The sequence below is a fragment of the Triturus cristatus genome, chromosome 4_2, assembly GCF_964204655.1.
Source record: "Triturus cristatus chromosome 4_2, aTriCri1.1, whole genome shotgun sequence".
Classification (NCBI taxonomy): Eukaryota; Metazoa; Chordata; class Amphibia; order Caudata; family Salamandridae; genus Triturus; species Triturus cristatus.
This window is the reverse complement of record NC_140586.1, coordinates 511,712,561-511,730,337: the sequence shown is the minus strand read 5'-3', so window position 1 is coordinate 511,730,337 and position 17,777 is coordinate 511,712,561. Positions and strand designations below refer to the sequence as shown.

Below are 17,777 nucleotides of genomic sequence, written 5' to 3'. Positions count from 1 at the left end.
TCCTTCCTGCTACGAACGACGGGCTTGGGTCCTCACGGGGATGCTGGAGGGGTCTCTGGTGTTGAGGAGTCCAACTTAGGACGCTCTCAAACTAGTCCCTGATCCGTTACCTCACGGGAGGGGCGAAGAGTCAGAGGAACCTATTCCCACATAGAGGTTCGCTCTGAATGTTGCTGTGGCGGGTGGTCTCAATGTGCCTTCCTCAATCGCCCTCCTCGTTGCTTCACGGGGAGGCGATGGGATAAAGGCTCGGAGCTTCCAGAGGAACCAGGCGCTGCCACTCACGCCCGGGAAATCCTGGGGCGGAGGAGCGCCCGGAGGTCTGAAGATGCGGGTGGCGCTGCCACTCATGCCCGGGAAATCCTGGGGCGGAGGAGCGCCGGGAGGTCTGCCGGTGCGGGTGGCGCTGCCACTCATGCCCGGGAAATCCTGGGGCGGAGGAGCGCCGGGAGGTCTGTAGGTGCGGGTGGCGCTGCCACTCACGCCCGGGAAATCCTGGGGCGGAGGAGCGCCGGGAGGTCTGGAGGTGCGGGAGGCGTCAGGGAGGACCGGCCCCTCAGCTGGTCTGGCGGCGCGGAGTGAGACCACCGCGGCGCGCTTACCTCCTTGGGGGTCGTCGTGTAGTCTGCGTCTGTGAGATCCTCGCTGGGTCTCAGGCGGATCAGAGAATCAGGGATGATGCGAGGGTCTGCTTGGAGCCGTTGGTCTTTGCCAGCTTGGACGGGAATCATTGGCCCCGCCTTCCAGGTTGCCGCGTCTTTTATGAACGCTCGCGGTGACGTGATGTTTACTTCAGGCGGGTGGCGCGGGGACTGCTGGGAGTTGGAGTCCTCTGCTCTCGGAACCGCGCCATCGGCCCCTTGGATCATGACAGGTACCCTTGTGAGTCCCTAGTATATGGTATACTATGTACCCAGGGCATAGGTACCCCAGAGGCCAACCAGGGGCTGAAGCATGTATTATGCCACCCCTGGAAATCCACCCAAAATGACACCACAGGTCTGCTACTGCAGCCTGGGTAAGGTGGTGCATGCACCCCTTACTGAGGTATAGGTTCACTATACCTCACCTATCACTGCACATACAAACCTATAAGTCACTCTTATGGCAGGCCTTAACAATCCTGAAGGCAGAGTGCTTGGTTATATGTGAGAGGGTGCCCAGGAATGAGCTGAGGCCCTCTGCAGCCTTCGGAATCTCTTCTCCAGGGTTGTCAGTGGTGCAGCCTGACCATATACTCTTAAGTGCATTATAACCAAATGGTAAATGCTAACTTTGGACTGGCTGCATGGAAACATGTCGTGTTTGGTGTCAAACACCTTGGAATCATACCCCCACACTAGTAACTGGTGTGGGAGTATGATCCCACCCTTCTAGAGGGAAAGACATGGCAGCACTGGTATACCCGGTAGAAATCTAATAGAGCCCTGACATCACAAAATGGATTCTGCAGCCACAGACACAAGTCTGGCCTCCTGCTGCTGACCGAAACTTTGGCAGGGGAGGCCTGGACAATAGGTTTCCTGTCACAGTAGTTGTAACCACCTCCCAGACAGGCTAATGTGTATTGGTGCTGGATGGGAGGACTCTCAAAGTGCTTTGAAGTCCTGCACTGGGGGCACATTTGGTGTCCCTGTGCATAGTCCAGCTCAAACCGGTTCAGGTGCTTCCAGACCCTGCTCTGGCACGAAACTAAACAAAGAAAATGGGTGTAGCCACCCCTCTTTCCAAACCCTCCCATATGTGGGTCCCCAAAGTTAGTCCAACCCCTAACTTAGGAATAAGTAAGCAAACCCTGTAACCCGAAATTTAGATATCCCTGGACGAAACTCTGAAGCGGTATCCTGGAACTTCGACGCTCTACTCAAGACTAGAGGACTGAAGAAATCTCCCTTGGGGTCAAGGATTGACTCCCCTGCTTGGCAGGCACCAACAAAGCAATTTGCCGGTCTGCATTTCTGAAGCCCCTGCCGGACTCCGAAGTATTTGTAGCCCAGGAAGAGGATTTCAAGACATATGAGAGGCCGACCCAAGTCCCCAGCAAAGCTGTGACCCGCAGCCCTCGTGAGTGGCGTGGAACCAGAACTCCTGGTCACCGTGCACTTTTGCAAGTGCATTGACTTCTCGACATTTCCTAAAGTCGTGCTTGGGCTGACTTGTAGCCCCTACCTCGAGAACTGAATCCATTGAAGATTGTCGGCCTAGTCACCCCGAGTGACCCGTGGGCCGCCATTTTGTGTTTCGTCTTGAGGTCCCTTTGCGATCCCTGGTACGTCAACTGGTGGGTCCTGAGGGGGTAACTTTGAATTTCCTTAGGCTTCCCTGGTTGCTCCAGATGTGCCCTGACTCCCAAATAAGTAGTGAGTCCCACAGACCTTGCTGGTCTGCACTGAAGCATCTTTCTCATTTCTATGTGGATTGCTGTTGCCAAGGCTTGTTGTGTCCAATGTGGGCACCAGCACTGCAGCACTCGACATCCTTTGTGGGACAGCTCAAATCCAGCTCCTGGTTGCCTCGAAGCCTCCTGGGCCTCGTGGCTGAGGAGTCAAGCTCCACCTTCTTCGCCTGAAATCACCCGACATCGGTGGGCATCTGCCTATCGTCTTCCTGCTCACTGGCTAGTGACCCAGACTCTGTCCCCTCTGCTTTCAGGTTCTTCTCATCTTTGATCCAGGCTTTGATCTCTTCGGACACTTCTCATCTTGCCGGCAGCAGTACTTCTTTGCCAGCTTCCACTGAAATCAACGACACGACCCGACACCATTTGACACCTATGCACCCGGCTTCCCTGGGCGAGGTAACACGAGTACTCCGGTGCTCCCGTGGGTGCTAGCCCTAGAACATCCTAAGTTCCAAATGGTTTGGTCCTGACTCATTTCTAAGTGTTCTTCATTGCAATATTTTATTCATACTTATGAAGATATATTCATGGAAGTATTCAATAGTTTATACTTGGTATTCAATTCCTTTTACAACAATCCATATGTTCCCAACAATCCATATATTCCTATTCCAATGCATTTCGGCCTGCTGGCCTTCATCTGGGAAATCTAAGAAACAAAGAGTGGTATCTATCACTAATAATTCTTCAACAACAAACAATGTTTAACTCACTAGATCTTTGTCACATATTATCTGACACCATCAAGTGATATACATACTATGTTACGTTCGACAATTGAAGTAGCCATTTACATTTACGCGTATGGATTATTTTCCGTTGTTAAAACCAAATGCATACGTGTTTTTTCTGCTGTTAACTGGAGCCTAGTAACATTACTGCGCTAGCCAATCTGACTGTGAGATTAATTTGTAATGTTACTAGGCTCCAGTTAACAGCAGAAAAAACACGTATGCATTTGGTTTTAACAACGGAAAATAATCCATACGCGTAAATGTAAATGGCTACTTCAATTGTCGAACGTAACATAGTATGTATATCACTTGATGGTGTCAGATAATATGTGACAAAGATCTAGTGAGTTAAACATTGTTTGTTGTTGAAGAATTATTAGTGATAGATACCACTCTTTGTTTCTTAGATTTCCCAGATGAAGGCCAGCAGGCCGAAATGCATTGGAATAGGAATATATGGATTGTTGGGAACATATGGATTGTTGTAAAAGGAATTGAATACCAAGTATAAACTATTGAATACTTCCATGAATATATCTTCATAAGTATGAATAAAATATTGCAATGAAGAGCAACTTCAAGTTTGGAAAACTTTATTGATCAAAATTTGCTGGTGAATCCAGCACACCAAAAATCAGTGCCCTTTGTGACACTAGCACTGATCAGCGCTAGTGCTTTCCTCAGTTCATAGCACATACTCCAAAGCAGGGAGTAAACGAAGGAGCACGATTTACGCCTTTAACCTAAAGATTACCTTGGAGCTGTGCACGACTATCATCTAAATCATTTCTAAGTGTCCCTAATCTTTAAAAAACTAACTGCGACTTTCCCCATTGAAGCTAACGGGAGCTTGCTGCTGTGTTCTCACACTGCACACGGCCCCCGTGGGTCCCCTTTGTCACTATCTTCGGTGGTTCCTTGGGGTCCCAGCGATTCTACAGGCTCTAGGCATTGTGTCTAGTTAAGTCGTGGTTCTTATACCACTATTTTAGTATATGGTTTGGCTCGCCCTTAGGGCCTGACGTGTATTTGTGCTATTTTACTGTCATATTTGAACTGTAACGTATGTGTTTTGACCTCTAGCCTCATAAAGAGACTAGAAGGGTGTGTTTAGTAATAAATACATATATTTTATATATATACCTGGTGTGGATGTATTTCATTAACCACTCAAGAGATTATAGACTGGTAAAAACAAGCTGCTTTACATTCCTTCAAGACTTAGCCTGAAGGCTGCTCGCCATAACTACCACTAGGATAGCTTCCAATAAAGGTTGTCTTTAACCTATAACCAATAAGGGGTTGTTTGAACTGGTGCAAGGTGCCCACTATAACTAGTGGACAGCATATACCAGGCCAGCTTCTCACAGGTAGACATTAAAGGTGAGCTCTAAGGGGCAGATCTATATTGGAGATGCGCCACTTTTACGGCGCCGTTGCGTCACTTTTGTGACGCAGCGGCGGTGTAAACCCTGCGCCACGTTGCGCCATATTTACATCGGGACGCATCTATGGAGATGCGTCACGATGTAAAGCCCTGCGCCACGTAAAACCTGCGTCAGGTTTCACGTGGGCGTGTCGACAGAGGGGGGGGCGTTCCGTCGCAGGAACGCCCCTGAAAAGTGACTCAGTCAAATCTATAAGATTTGACTGAGTCACTTTCCCAACGCTGATGCGCCAAAACCCTGCGCCTGCTTGAAGCAGGCGTAAGGCTTGACGCACCATGTTAGGGATAGGGTAGGTTGGAACAGTGCTGGAGTTGTGTCGCGCTTGCGACGCAACTAAAGCACTGCGCCAACCTTACGCCATCGGATGCGTCACGCATCTGTTTATTCCTGCGCCATGATGCGCCGCATTTTAAATGCGGCGCATCATGTGTTAGCGCAAGGGTAAACTTGCGTGACGCATCATTCCTGGCGCATCCTTGCTGATTAGCAAGGATGAGCCAGGAAACATAAATCTGCCCCTAAGTGCTTTGACGAATTTCCCGCACCTCGATAAGGATCTTGCGTCAGAATGGGAAAATATATTGCATACTAATGCTTGTTTGAGTCAGTGTTTTACTTATTGACTGTCATTTGAAATGCTGTCTTGAATCTCACCTTAAGGGACACATTTTCTCATCTACTCAGGAGAACAACACCGGTCTGTGCCGACAACGGGCGCTTCTTTATCTTACGGATTTCCTAAGAGATAAAGGTCACAAAAAACACTCTTACGTCACGGGGCTGGAAATCGTTTAACTGTAAAATTGTCCATGTTCAGTTACCCAAAACCAAAACCCATCCCTGTAGAATGAGAAGACGACCGGAGGCCGCACAGCTGCGGCTATTACCCCAGTTTGCCGAGGTGGTTCAAAAGTGTACTGTGAGCCTGCGTTTTATTATTTAAACAAGGGAAAGGCCATGAGAGCCCGAGGGGACTACAAGCAGCGACAACGGAGCCAGTGTAGACGTGGTTAAGCGGTAACATTTAATAATGCGTGTTTAACTGACCAGTGGACGACAGATATAGATGGAAATGGATTGTGCGACGCAGAAAGCTACCGTCATGTCACACGTTACCTCACAGTGCATGCTAGGTCACACGCTTTACGTAACAGTTGTTCTTGTTCCCAGCGGAGTTGGTTGATGTGCGGTTCCTGTGGGGCCCCGCTCACACTCCTTTCTTGTCTGCCGCTTACAAGGTGGCAATTCCCGTGCCTCCGAACTTGTCTCCGACACTCCATCTTCTCCATGCATGATCCCTCACAGCCGCCCAAGGGACGTACCCGCCTCTGCTTGCTCCCAGCCCTCGCCTCGCAATGAACAACGCTCTAAACTCCGCCCTAACGTCGCCAGCCGTCCCGAAAAATGCGGCGCTTCTAATAATGCTCGGGTGATTCGACCGCCCGCTGTCTCTCCAGGGTTTCTGGCCCCTGAATTCCATGCCTGTCTTGGCAAATCTCGCGGTAAACTCAGCTCACTCTCCAATAACTCCTGCTGGGTTATCCCCGACGCCTCTGAAAAAGAATGCCCGTCCATGGACTCTGGAATAATCCGCCCTGCTGCTATCGATCCGGGTATTACCAGGCAGGCACCTATCCGCCAACGCCGTGCCCATGAGGGTCCATCTGAACCCTCCTCGCATGTTACAAATCAATCAAATAACTCTTGGATTACTTCGACCTCTCCTGTTACTTCCGGGATTATTTGTCCCTCTGCTCTTTCCCCACGCATTAACTGCTCTAAATCTCCCCTTTCTGCAAGGACCCCGGCCAGCCCTGCCACCTTGTCGGTGAATTGTAGCTCCACAGCAACTCCCTCTAAACTCTCCGAACCCACAGCATTCTCTTGAGGGGGAGCTCCCCCTGGGTTGGCATGCAGTGACGCGGTGTCCTACTTCCAATTTCTCCCTTTTATATCCACACTTGGCTACACAACGAGCACGTGTCTACCGTCTCCTGTACCGCAAAGTGCTTGTATATCTCTTATGGCGGTGTCTCTCTATCGTTATCGCTAGAAACCCCTAGCCTTCCTGTTGTGTCAGCAGTGTTTCGTTGTACCCTCAGTTTTCTCACAGGGGTTTGTTTAACTGTAATCCAGAATAATTTGGTCCCCCAACCTGCTCCTACCTCCTTTCTGCCCAGATATAATTTCCTATTCTAATTGACCAATGTTAGCGATAGTCCACCTGTTTGCTCTGTGACTGACTAAAGGAATATTAAAGGAAAATATAATCACCTTTGACCGTTGGTTTCCCACACTCTCCATTTCAAATTTTTATGATGGATACCTCTAGTGTACCCTCTTGAGCAAGAATGGCAAAACACTCTTTTCCACACTTGCTCTTGGAGCTGAGCTAATTCCTGCATGTTGCTGTGATCACTGACGACTAATCCTGGAGGCAAACTGGATTCATGCTCATAAAGGTGAGATGTTCAGGAGGTGCTGTTTGATGGTGGACGGGTCACAAGTCGGAGCCCACAGTGGCTCAGCAGATTGTAAACTCAGCATACTTTTGTTGTTGTTTGTCATTGAGGATGAGTGTGAGATGTTTTCAGTAAAGTAGGTACTCAGCTTGTAGAATTGAGTACATTTTTGTGTGCTAATTTAAAAGAGAGACTGGCCCAACCAATGTGCATTACTGAACTTGTTTCAGACTAGTGGGGGATTTATCAGTGATTTACGTACGTGGATTCTGGCTTTTTGTGCCATGTCAGCATTATTCCATTGTCTCTGCTAGAAGTTCTTGCAGAGGCTTTGTCTGAAGTGTAAGGTGATCTTAATCATGGGCCACTGACAGAATAAAATAGTGTGTCAACAGAATATTGTGTCAAGAATATCATGGACCAAAATATCTAGTAGGTAAGTTCAAATATTTAAGTATAGATTTACAATTCTTAACTCCACATCTACCTGCTGTGAAGATATTTCATCAATGTACATATATGTGGAGTTATATGTAGTATAACTTTGCTTGCCTATAGAAATTTACAGTCACAATATTTTTGTCCTTAATATTTTTGACTCAATATTTTATCCACATGAGATTTTTCCTCCAATATTTTGTCTAAATACCCTCACACACTATTGTAAAACATGATTAGTTTCTCCCTCATCATTTGTAAGTTATATTGTGAAGAAAGCACTGGTCAGGATCACTTCAAGTTAAGGACATCATCAATATAAAAACTAGAGTTCAGTGTTCTCCTACCCCAAGATCATCAGTGTTGTAGAATCTGTGTTGGCCAGTGGTGATTCAGGAAAATACTGCATTCTTACCCAGATCCCATAAGATTATGGTTTAGGATAGTTTTTATGAATCTGATGTTAAGTGAATTTGACAATTTTAAGCCTATACTATTGGCATGACAACCACCTACCAGCGTTATACAACGTTTAAGACAAAGTGAACAAGCATTGGCAACACCAATAGGTCTCGCTTTTGGGGCCTTATAAGTGTTTAGGTATGCAGCACAATATCCTTGGTGCAACAACATCAACTATTGCATGGCTAAACACTAATAAGGTCCTAAAGGCGAGACCTATTGGCTATGCCAATGCTTGTTTTATTCATGGGATCTTATGTATCCCTGTTTTGCTGTTTAACAAGCTTACGGATTAATTAAACCTCATTTTGACTGATAGACTTGGGTGAGAGGAATGTAGGTGGAGATGGAAAAGCAACAAGACTTGGCAAAGGAAGCACAAACCTGAAGCGACAACACTAACATGAAGGGACAGGTGTAAAAGAACAGGCTGACACTGCTGTAATGAAACAAATAAAAAGGTACAGGAGCAGAGGGGGAAAGGGGATGATGTGCCTTACGTGATTGGGTGGCAAGCAAGGGTCTTGTGGGGGATAGCGGTGGGAGCAAAGGAGGGTTGAACAAGCCCACGATCTGCCCTAAAATCGGCATAGTTGGTTGATAAACACTGCCTTTCAGTGGTCTTCGGGCTGGGTGCTGGGCGTGACGAATGCTGCTTAATTGAATGGACCAAGGTTTACAGATCCTACTGAACTAGATAAACAACTCTGTCAGGGACCCACCCTACAAAAAGCAGCAATTGAAACAAGGCAGGTGAAAGAGCGCCCTGGCAGTGCCAACAGATTGGAGGTGCCAATCTGCAGAAGCTGTTGTGCAGATTAATTTCTGTGCACATTTAGCAGGGAAGCAAAAAATCAATAGTCGAAGGTGAAACGTTCCAAGCAAAAAATATTGCACACAAAAAGTAAAATGGCGCAGGCAGAAACAAGCGAACCACTTTACAACCATGCGCCTCACCTCAGACGATCTAAATAACATGGTGAAAAGCCGGTGTTGAAAATTCTTCCACTTGGACTGAAAGTCATGCACTTTTATATTTGCGCTAAACAATTGCTTTATTTACATTTTCAAAAGGTTAATAAATTAGCTGCTGTAAGCCTCAAACAGAAAACGGCTCTGTCAGGGTTTTAGGCAGGGGTTGCACAGGTGAGACTGAGGTATTCTGCTGTATAAACAGCACACTTGTGGCTGTTATGCGCACAGTGATGCAATTAGCACTGCTTGTTGGCCGCTAGCACGGCTCGCTGGGGTATAACCTGAACGGTGTTTAGACTTTGTCCAGGTCTGTAGGAATGCACAGAAGGAGGGTGTGGTGATACACTGGGTTCTGAACAGCCTTGAAAACAAAACAAGTCACTGGACCTGGCTCTTGTCTGGTGATCACGAGATGTCTTTAGAGTAAAAATGTTCTACGACTGTTGTTGCAAGGAGTAGAACAGCATTATATCTTGTGGAGCGATTTATGTAGTTGTTACGTGCAGTGCTTTAAATGGAAATATAAGTTCAGGTACTCGCTGTTTAGATTACCTGATGCTCGTGAGAAGTTGTGCAGCTGCTTTTGTTTTCCTGTTTATTTACTATTGTAGCAATGGTGGTGTTCCAGCGCTGAATACCACAAATCCCTTCGCTACAGACCAGACCACAGATCTTCTTCTACAACCACATTTCATTCACTCGTTCACTGGTGGGGCCCATAACACCAATCATTCATTCTACTTTCAGATCAATGGTCCTCGAGAGAGGGGAGTCCTTTCTTTCTTCCATGTGCTGGAAATGGGAGGAAGATTGCACCAATCACCTGATGAGTAACAACAAGTTTACCTATACATCCCTACCTCACCAGAATCTCAATACCTTATAACCTAGCAGTTCCTCCCATACTATTGGCCATGGATCAGCCAGTTGCTGGGAATAGCAACACTTAATTCTTCTAAACAATATACATTGAAATACTTCAAATAATAACCCAACACAGTTCTTTAAATGAAATAATATGTTTATCTAATTAAAGCATAAGGAAATCATATAGCATTCAGTATGTTTGGCTCGCATATTTACCTAATCTGGCTAAATGGCGTCCTCTATGTCAAATTCAGATCTTTCGTCTCTATGCCCATAAATCAAAGAATCAGTTCGTAAGTTAATTGGGCATCTGATCAGTCCATCAAAGTCTCTGGTAAGCAGCTGTCCAGCAGTGTCACCATCCTCTCCGTCAGCATAATGTCGAGCAATCTGGTAAAGTGAAGGTGTGCTCGCAATGGAATAATATCCTACTCTCTCTAGTCTACTTTTATAGTAAAATTTTGACAACAAATGTTTCAATACATGTTTTAGAACAAATTTGATTGGTTAAACCAGAATCATTCTTCCTGATTCCCATGCATTAGATGTTGCATTAGATGCAGCTCTCAATTTATTAATAAAATAGCAACAGTTTCTAGTCTATTCAGGGCATGTTGATTCCCATGTGGGCTTGTGTCCTTAGTGTCATCAATTATAACAGTTCATAGTTTAAGAAAGTCCTTTGTTTGAGGCTTGGTACTTCTCCCAGGATGTCCTTCACAAGTACAGTCTGCCTGGGGTCAGGACGAGGTTATTGTTGCTCATCTTTTAGCGCAGGCGCACTTCACTCAGTGACTCTTGTGTCTTGCCTGTGCGTCAAAATAGGGATGGCAGCCATTTTGAGGCCACTCCAGAAAGGTCAACTTAAGCAAAGAAACATAAAACGTAATTAATACATGGAAATGACTATCAAAATGTTATTCCCTCACTAAACCCTCTATGTGTGTGTATTCATCTAGCAAAAGCAACACGCATTGCAGTTTATACTCACAATTTAAAGCACGATTCACAAATCACATCACAAAAGCAACATATAACATGCAAATTCTAAATATCTGACATTAGTATTCGTACGAAATTAGTTTATGTATCAATCAGGCCATGCAAATGCGATTCCCACGTGTATTTTCTAATTAGTAATGTTGATTATTAAACACACAGCAAACCATTAATACTATTAATATTACTCAGTTATTCATTTTAATTCTAAATGATAAAATGGAGGAGGTATACAATTCTTAGGGAAAACCTCGCTCCAGCAATCCCCCCTTTGGTGATTTTATCACCACAAAACACCCAAATTTAGTACCCTTTTACGGAAATTTGAAATTACTTCTTACTCATAGCTCAAAATTCAGTTTCTTCATATTCATCTCTTTTTGCTTTCTTATACATATTGTCTTTCCACTCATCTAAGGCTATCTCTTCAAAATCCTTTTCTGGATCTTTTCCTTTTCTCTTAAGTTTATCTCTTTTTATTTTGTTATTTGTTTTCTTTTTCCTGCAACACATACACCCTAATCTTATCACTAATACTGCAACTATCACACATGTTAATGGAAACAGAATTGTACCTATAACAGTACTACCTATTTTAGCTAAGAAATTTTTAATAGCAGCTATTTTCTTTCCCATTCTTGTCCATACATCTTCAACCTCCAGTGGTACAAGTTCATCGTGCAATTCAGTAATATTTTTAATATAAACTTTTAGATCTTTACTTTCATCTGGAATGTAAGTGCAACAATGTTGAACTTTCAGCATTCCACAGACTCCACCCTCTTTTGCCAAAAGAATGTCAAGGGCAAGTCGATTTTGCATCACCATAGCACGCATGGCAACCATTTCAGTATTAACCAATAAGAATCCATGAGCAGTGCTTGTTGACAAGCGATCCACTACTGTAGATAATCTTCTAATTTTATTTGCATTCAGAGTTATTCCCACTGCCGGTATCAATGCACAAAAGATGTCACCCACAATTTCTGCCCAAGATTCTCTCTTTCTTCGCACTAAATGACTATTTAAACTATTTACATCTTCTTCTCTGTCCATGTGAAAGATTTTTGGAAATACCAGGCCTACATAACATGTGCCATACCAATGGTCTGGCAAACGATAATATGCCCTGTTCCCACAGATAAAATATATTCCAGGAAATACTGGATCTCTTCCACCTTTGAATCCCCATCCACCCATGATTCGGTATGTATAATGTATAATAACAGGTTATCATATGCAGTTTGATTCCTTCTTATACAAAGTTTTCCTTTCTGAGGCCTATCTAAAGCTATCGTTGGTGTTGACTCTCCTTTTGTCAGGTGTTTCTCCATTTCTATGTCCCAAGCTGTTTTCTCAACCTTTCCTTCTGATGCCTTTTTGTGCATCTTATGCCTTCTTTCCTCAACCATATTCAAAAATGTATTTTCTTCTTTCTGCAAACTGCATGTCAAATTATATTTAAACACAGTTTCTAATGTTAGTTCACTAGTCTCTAGAAAAAATTTGCCTAAAACTTTAGCAGGTCTCACCTTATTTAGCTTATTATTAGCAGGCACTAATGCAAAAATGTTATCTACATCTGAAAAATAATACTCTAATTTCCCTATCTCATAAAATAAGCTAGCTATTACACTACAGGTTATTCCGTAAGTAGCTGGAAGGTGATGATAAGTCACTCCCTCTGCCACAGAAGCAGGTAACTGCATGCAGACATAGCAGTCCCTTACATCCATAGTTTTTACATATTCATACAATAATTTTGAAAATACATTATTAGAGAAATCATTAATAGAGCTATCTTTATGCAAATGAATGTTTGTTTCTACAGTTGGTACTACCTTTGAAATTTTACCTATTTTAGTTTTGTTTTGACCATTTCCTTCTATTGTATCTATTGTGACATTAAATGATATTACAAGAGCTAGGATGCGCCACAACATCATTAATAATCCTGTACAACAACAACAACATGTTTTACACCATCTTTTCATGAATGTACATCTACTTTTACTACCATCCGTGTTAGCCATTTTACTAAATAGACTGTGTCTCTTGACTTAGCCTCTTCTACTTTGTGACCAGTTTCTACCCCAAAGCTTCTAAGCTTCTACTTGGTTCTATTAGTGTTCTACTTCTTCTCTTTTATTATCGTTCTCCACATCAACAGCTTCTTTGATTATTCAGCTTGGCATCTCATCGTACTTTGCCTCCTTCACCCAATCAGGATACAGAATTTCCTGAATCTCTGCTTCTTCTTCTCCAATGTCGGACAAGAGAACTCTCAGGATTTCTGATTCTTCTTCTTCTTTAACCACTTTCAGTAAAGCCTCCTCTGGATTTCCTTGACTATCTGCCTCTTGGGATTCTTCAGGCAGGGCCACATACGTCCATTCCGGCGACTTATACTTTTGGTTAGGTTTGCTTGTTCTTCCGGATTCTTTTGTTACAACTGTTTCTTTTTCCTTTGATTTTTGCTGACTTGTGACTTCATTCACCTGTTCAGCTCTTGGTGATTTCACTCGAGACAGTCGATATCTTAGTCTTTTTATTTTGTTCGGCCAAACTTCTGGTTTTACAGTTCTTCTCAATTTACTTTCTTTGACATTCTTTTCATTCTTTTCTTCTCTCCAAGCACTCTTTCTCAGAACTCGACCTTCAGGTATTTCGTTCCCACTCTCTTCTGATTCTGTCCCAACTTGCTTTTCCTTTTCACCAGTTTCTTTATCCACCACTTGTTCTGGTTTCCCTACTTCTTTCCCTCCTCGGATCTCCGGCACGCAATCTTCCTGCTGACTACTTGTCCCTTCACCTAACTGGATGTTGCAGTTCCCTACATTTACTGCTTCTTCTTTGTCTTTTCCTTCCTTCTTTTTAGGTTCTTTACTGGGACCTTTCTTTCTCTGCTCGTCTTCAGAATCTGAGCTGTCAGAAATCTGCAATCTTCTTCTCAGAGAGACACTTCTGGGGACCAAAATCTGCTTTGGTTCATTTTCCCCCCTTTCTGAATCTTCACGTGTTTTTGGTTCTTCGTGATCTGATTCAGTACTTGACTCTGATTCATCATAATACTCTTTCTCCTTGCAATCAACCGGATTTGGTAGTCTCAAGGTATGGCTGGCATGGATCCAGTTTTTCAGTCCAGCACACTTCACAGCTGTCGTCGTGGTCAGAATGACTTGTCTTGGTTTTCCCCACCTGGGAACCAAACAGTTTCTTCTTCTGTGGACCTTTATCCTCACCCAATCTCCTGGGCTTAGATCATGGGCTTGCTTCTTTTCAAGGGTGGTGGCATCTGCTCCAACCTGATGAAACACAGAATGAACTGCGTCAGCCAGGCCTTTACAGTACTCCAACACCATGTCATCAGAAATCGTCATCAGTTTGTTGACTGGTATGTAAGCATGCCTCATTGCACGTCCCATGATTATTTCATGAGGACTTAGCCCTGTAGTTCTATCTGGGGTTGCACGTATGGTCATCAAAACTAGAGGCAAGACATCAGGCCATTTCATTCCTGTGGCTAAACACATTTTCCCAATTCTGTTCTTGATTGTACCATTCATTTGCTCAACCACACCAGAAGCCTCTGGTCGGTAGGCAGAGTGCAGTTTCTGTTGTACATTTAATGCTTCACTGACCAATTTCACAATCTCATTATAGAAATGCCCTCCTCTGTCTGATTCAAGGGTCACTGGGAACCCGAACCTGGGGATGAATTCCCTCAAAAGTAGCTTTGCTACTGTCAATCCATCATTTCTCCTCGTCGGGTATGCTTCTACCCACCTGGAGAATAGGCAGACTATGACCAGAACGTACCTCAATCTGTTACATGTTGGCATCTCAACGAAATCTATTTGCATTCTGGTAAAAGGCCCTCCTTCTCGGCCTATAGTTCCCAGGCTCACCACTGTCTTTCTCCCCGGATTGTACTTCTGACAAATTAAACATCTCTGGCATAGGCTCTCTGATATGATTCTGAATTTTGGGTTGTACCAGGTCTGCTTAAATGACCTGATCATGGCATCTCTCCCTATGTGTCCCTGGCCATGATACATCCGTGCCATGGTAGACAACATGCTATCAGGCATGACTGGTCTTCCATCTCGATAGACCCACACTTTTCCCTTGGTGCACATCCTGCTTTTACCCACTGCCTTGTTTCCTCATCTCCTGCTTCCTCCTGCAATTGTCTCACTTCTTCCCATGTCCCTACAATGTTAGTAAACATTAAGGAATAGGAAGTCATTTCTTTCTCCTTTGCCCGATTGACTGAATAAGGATTTCTGGCACAGTACTGTGCCATGTCATTGGCATAACGATTGCCAACAGTAACATAATCCTCCCCTTGGTTATGGGCAGCACATTTCACCACAGCCAATTGTTTAGGCAGCTGTATCGCCTCAATCAACTTTCCAACCACTTCAGCATTCTTTACAGGAGTTCCACTTGAGGTCAGGAAACCTCTTTGCAGCCACAACTGGCAAAAATCGTGGGCAACTCCGAAGCCATACTGTCTGTCAGTTATCACAGTCACTCTCACACCTTTCCCAATTTTGCATGCTCGAGTCAGAGCCACTAACTCTGCTACTTGGGCAGATTTCGCTCCTTTTAAATAGGATGCTTCCATCACTGTTGAAACCGTACACACTGCAAATGCTGCACTCAACACTCCTTCTTCTGTTCTCAAACATGACCCATCAACAAACATTACATAATAATTTTCTGCCAAAGGTACATCTTTAATGTCTGGTCGTGGTTTCGTACAATACACAAGCACATCCAAACAATCATGATCTGCTTCATCTCTCACTTCCACATTCTCACCATCAGGTAACAACGTTGCTGGATTCACATTCACACATCTTGCAAGGCTTACATTCGTTGCACCTAATATGACTTTCTCATACTTAGTCAGCCGACTATGTGTCATATACTGAGTACGACTCCTTGTTAAAAGAATCGCCACATCATGAGGTACAAACACTTTCAAAGGATATCCCATCACAATTCCTTCACTCTGCTCCAAACTTCGGCATGTTGCAGCCACTGCTTTCAGACAACCAGGTAAGCCTACAGATACTGGGTCAAGCATCGATGAGTAATATGCAATCGGTCTCCTCAATCTTCCATGCTTCTGGATTAACACAGAAAGTGCACATCCATTTCTTTCACTGCAATATAACTCAAATTCCTTTTCATATTCAAGCATACCCAATGCTGGGGCATCACACAATCCATCTTTCAATCGTTTGAATGCTGCCAATTCTTCCTTGTTCAATTCAAGGGGATCTTTTACATCACTCCTTGTTAGCCGTACCAGAGGTTTTGCAATCAGCGAAAAGTTGCTGATCCACTGGCGGCAGTACCCTACCATTCCCAGAAACATTCTCACTTCTCTTTGAGTCATGGGGGCTCTCATTCCTTTTATGATTCTGATTCTGTCTGTTGTTATTTTCCTCAATCCTTTTTCAATGTTATGTCCCAAATACTGTACTTCCTTTTTACAATACTGCAGTTTGGCTGGGGACACTTTCAATCCTCCATCTGCCAGGTGATTTAGTAAAGCTATAGTGTCTACTTCACAAGCTTCACGAGTTTTCGACGCCACAAGGAGGTCGTCGATATACTGCACTAATACTGAACTCTCGGGCATTTGCAGACTTTCCAATGACTTTTCAACAATTGATTAAATATTGAGGGGCTTTCTGTATACCCCTGTGGGATTCGGCACCATGCCAAAATACGGTCTCCAAACCGAAATGCAAAAATTTGCTGACTGTTGTGATGCAATGGAATGGAAAAGAACGCATGGCACAAATCAATTACTGTGTACCATTCTGCATCATGGGCAATCTGATACAAATTCACTGATGGATTTGGCACAATGGGACAGCATGGTACAACGATTTTGTTTACCTTTCTCAGGTCTTGCACTATTCTGAATTTCCCATTTGGCTTTTTCAGGCCCATTATGGGTGAATTAAATGGACTGCTCAATATTTCTCTCAGAATTCCTTGCTTGATAATTTTCTCAATTATTGGAGTTACTCCTTCAATTATTTCAGGTGTCAATCTAGACTGAGGAATGTTTGGATAACTAACTCCATCTTTGACAGTAATTTTTACTGGGTCTACATTTCTCATTAGCCCTACATCTTCTCCGGTAAAATCCCAAACCTCTGCTTTTACAGACAGTTTTAATTCTCTGGGCAGTTCATCTGGATTAAATATTGCATATGTTCCAATAGTTTCACATTCTCTGTTAGCTATGGTAATTTTGTACAATACATCCTCATCTGGTGTTTCAAAAGCTATTCCATCTGGAGTACAAAATATAGTGCAGTTCATCTTGCACAGCAGGTCCTTACCTAGCAAATTCACAGGACTGGTGTCACACACCACAAATCGGTGCATTTCAGAAAATTTCCCTATACTAACTTTTACAGGTTCTGTAAGGTACGTTTTTAACTGTTGGTTAGATACACCAACTACTTGGATTGTTTCATCCGAAAGAGGAAGATTCTTAACATCAGCTGATCTGACAGTAGATCGAGTAGCGCCAGTGTCCACTAGGAAAATAATGTTATCATCATTAATCTTCCCATCTACAAATGGTCCTGTCTGGTCTACTTCTAGAGTTGCACCAAGTACGCACTCTTCTTCCTCCCTTTGGCACCGTCAATAATCCATTTCCGAATCACTCTCATCATGTTGCAGCCAATACTGCGAAACAGTGCGAGCGCGTGATGGTTTATTTACCTGTTCTTCATTGTAGAATCCCGATTCTTTACTATTCTTCTGTGAGTTTCTGTTCTGTGGAAAAGGTGGTTTTGGCACCTGATTCTGGCAAGTAACCACCTGCTGCTGTTGCTGCAGTTGACCACCCACCTCTTTCCGCACCTGTGGATTCAATGATCGATTTTCAATATTAGTATTTGGAGGGTTCTTACACTCGGATTTCCAATGCCCTAACTCACCGCAATTGTGA

The 17,777-nt window shown here is 43.9% G+C and overlaps 1 long non-coding RNA gene across 2 annotated transcripts in view; it reads left to right on the top strand.

Moving 5' to 3' along the window:
- The first annotated feature begins 5,838 nt into the window (after positions 1 to 5,838).
- LOC146834643 (uncharacterized) overlaps positions 5,839 to 17,777 on the top strand; it is a 223,223-nt gene continuing 211,284 nt past the window's right edge. Inside the window, exons 1-2 of one of the 2 annotated variants that reach the window (XR_014960319.1) lie at positions 5,839 to 7,045; positions 8,265 to 8,406. This is a non-coding gene — a long non-coding RNA (uncharacterized LOC146834643). The remainder of the gene's footprint in view (positions 7,046 to 8,264; positions 8,407 to 17,777) is intronic. The other variant, XR_014960318.1, reaches the window with a different exon arrangement.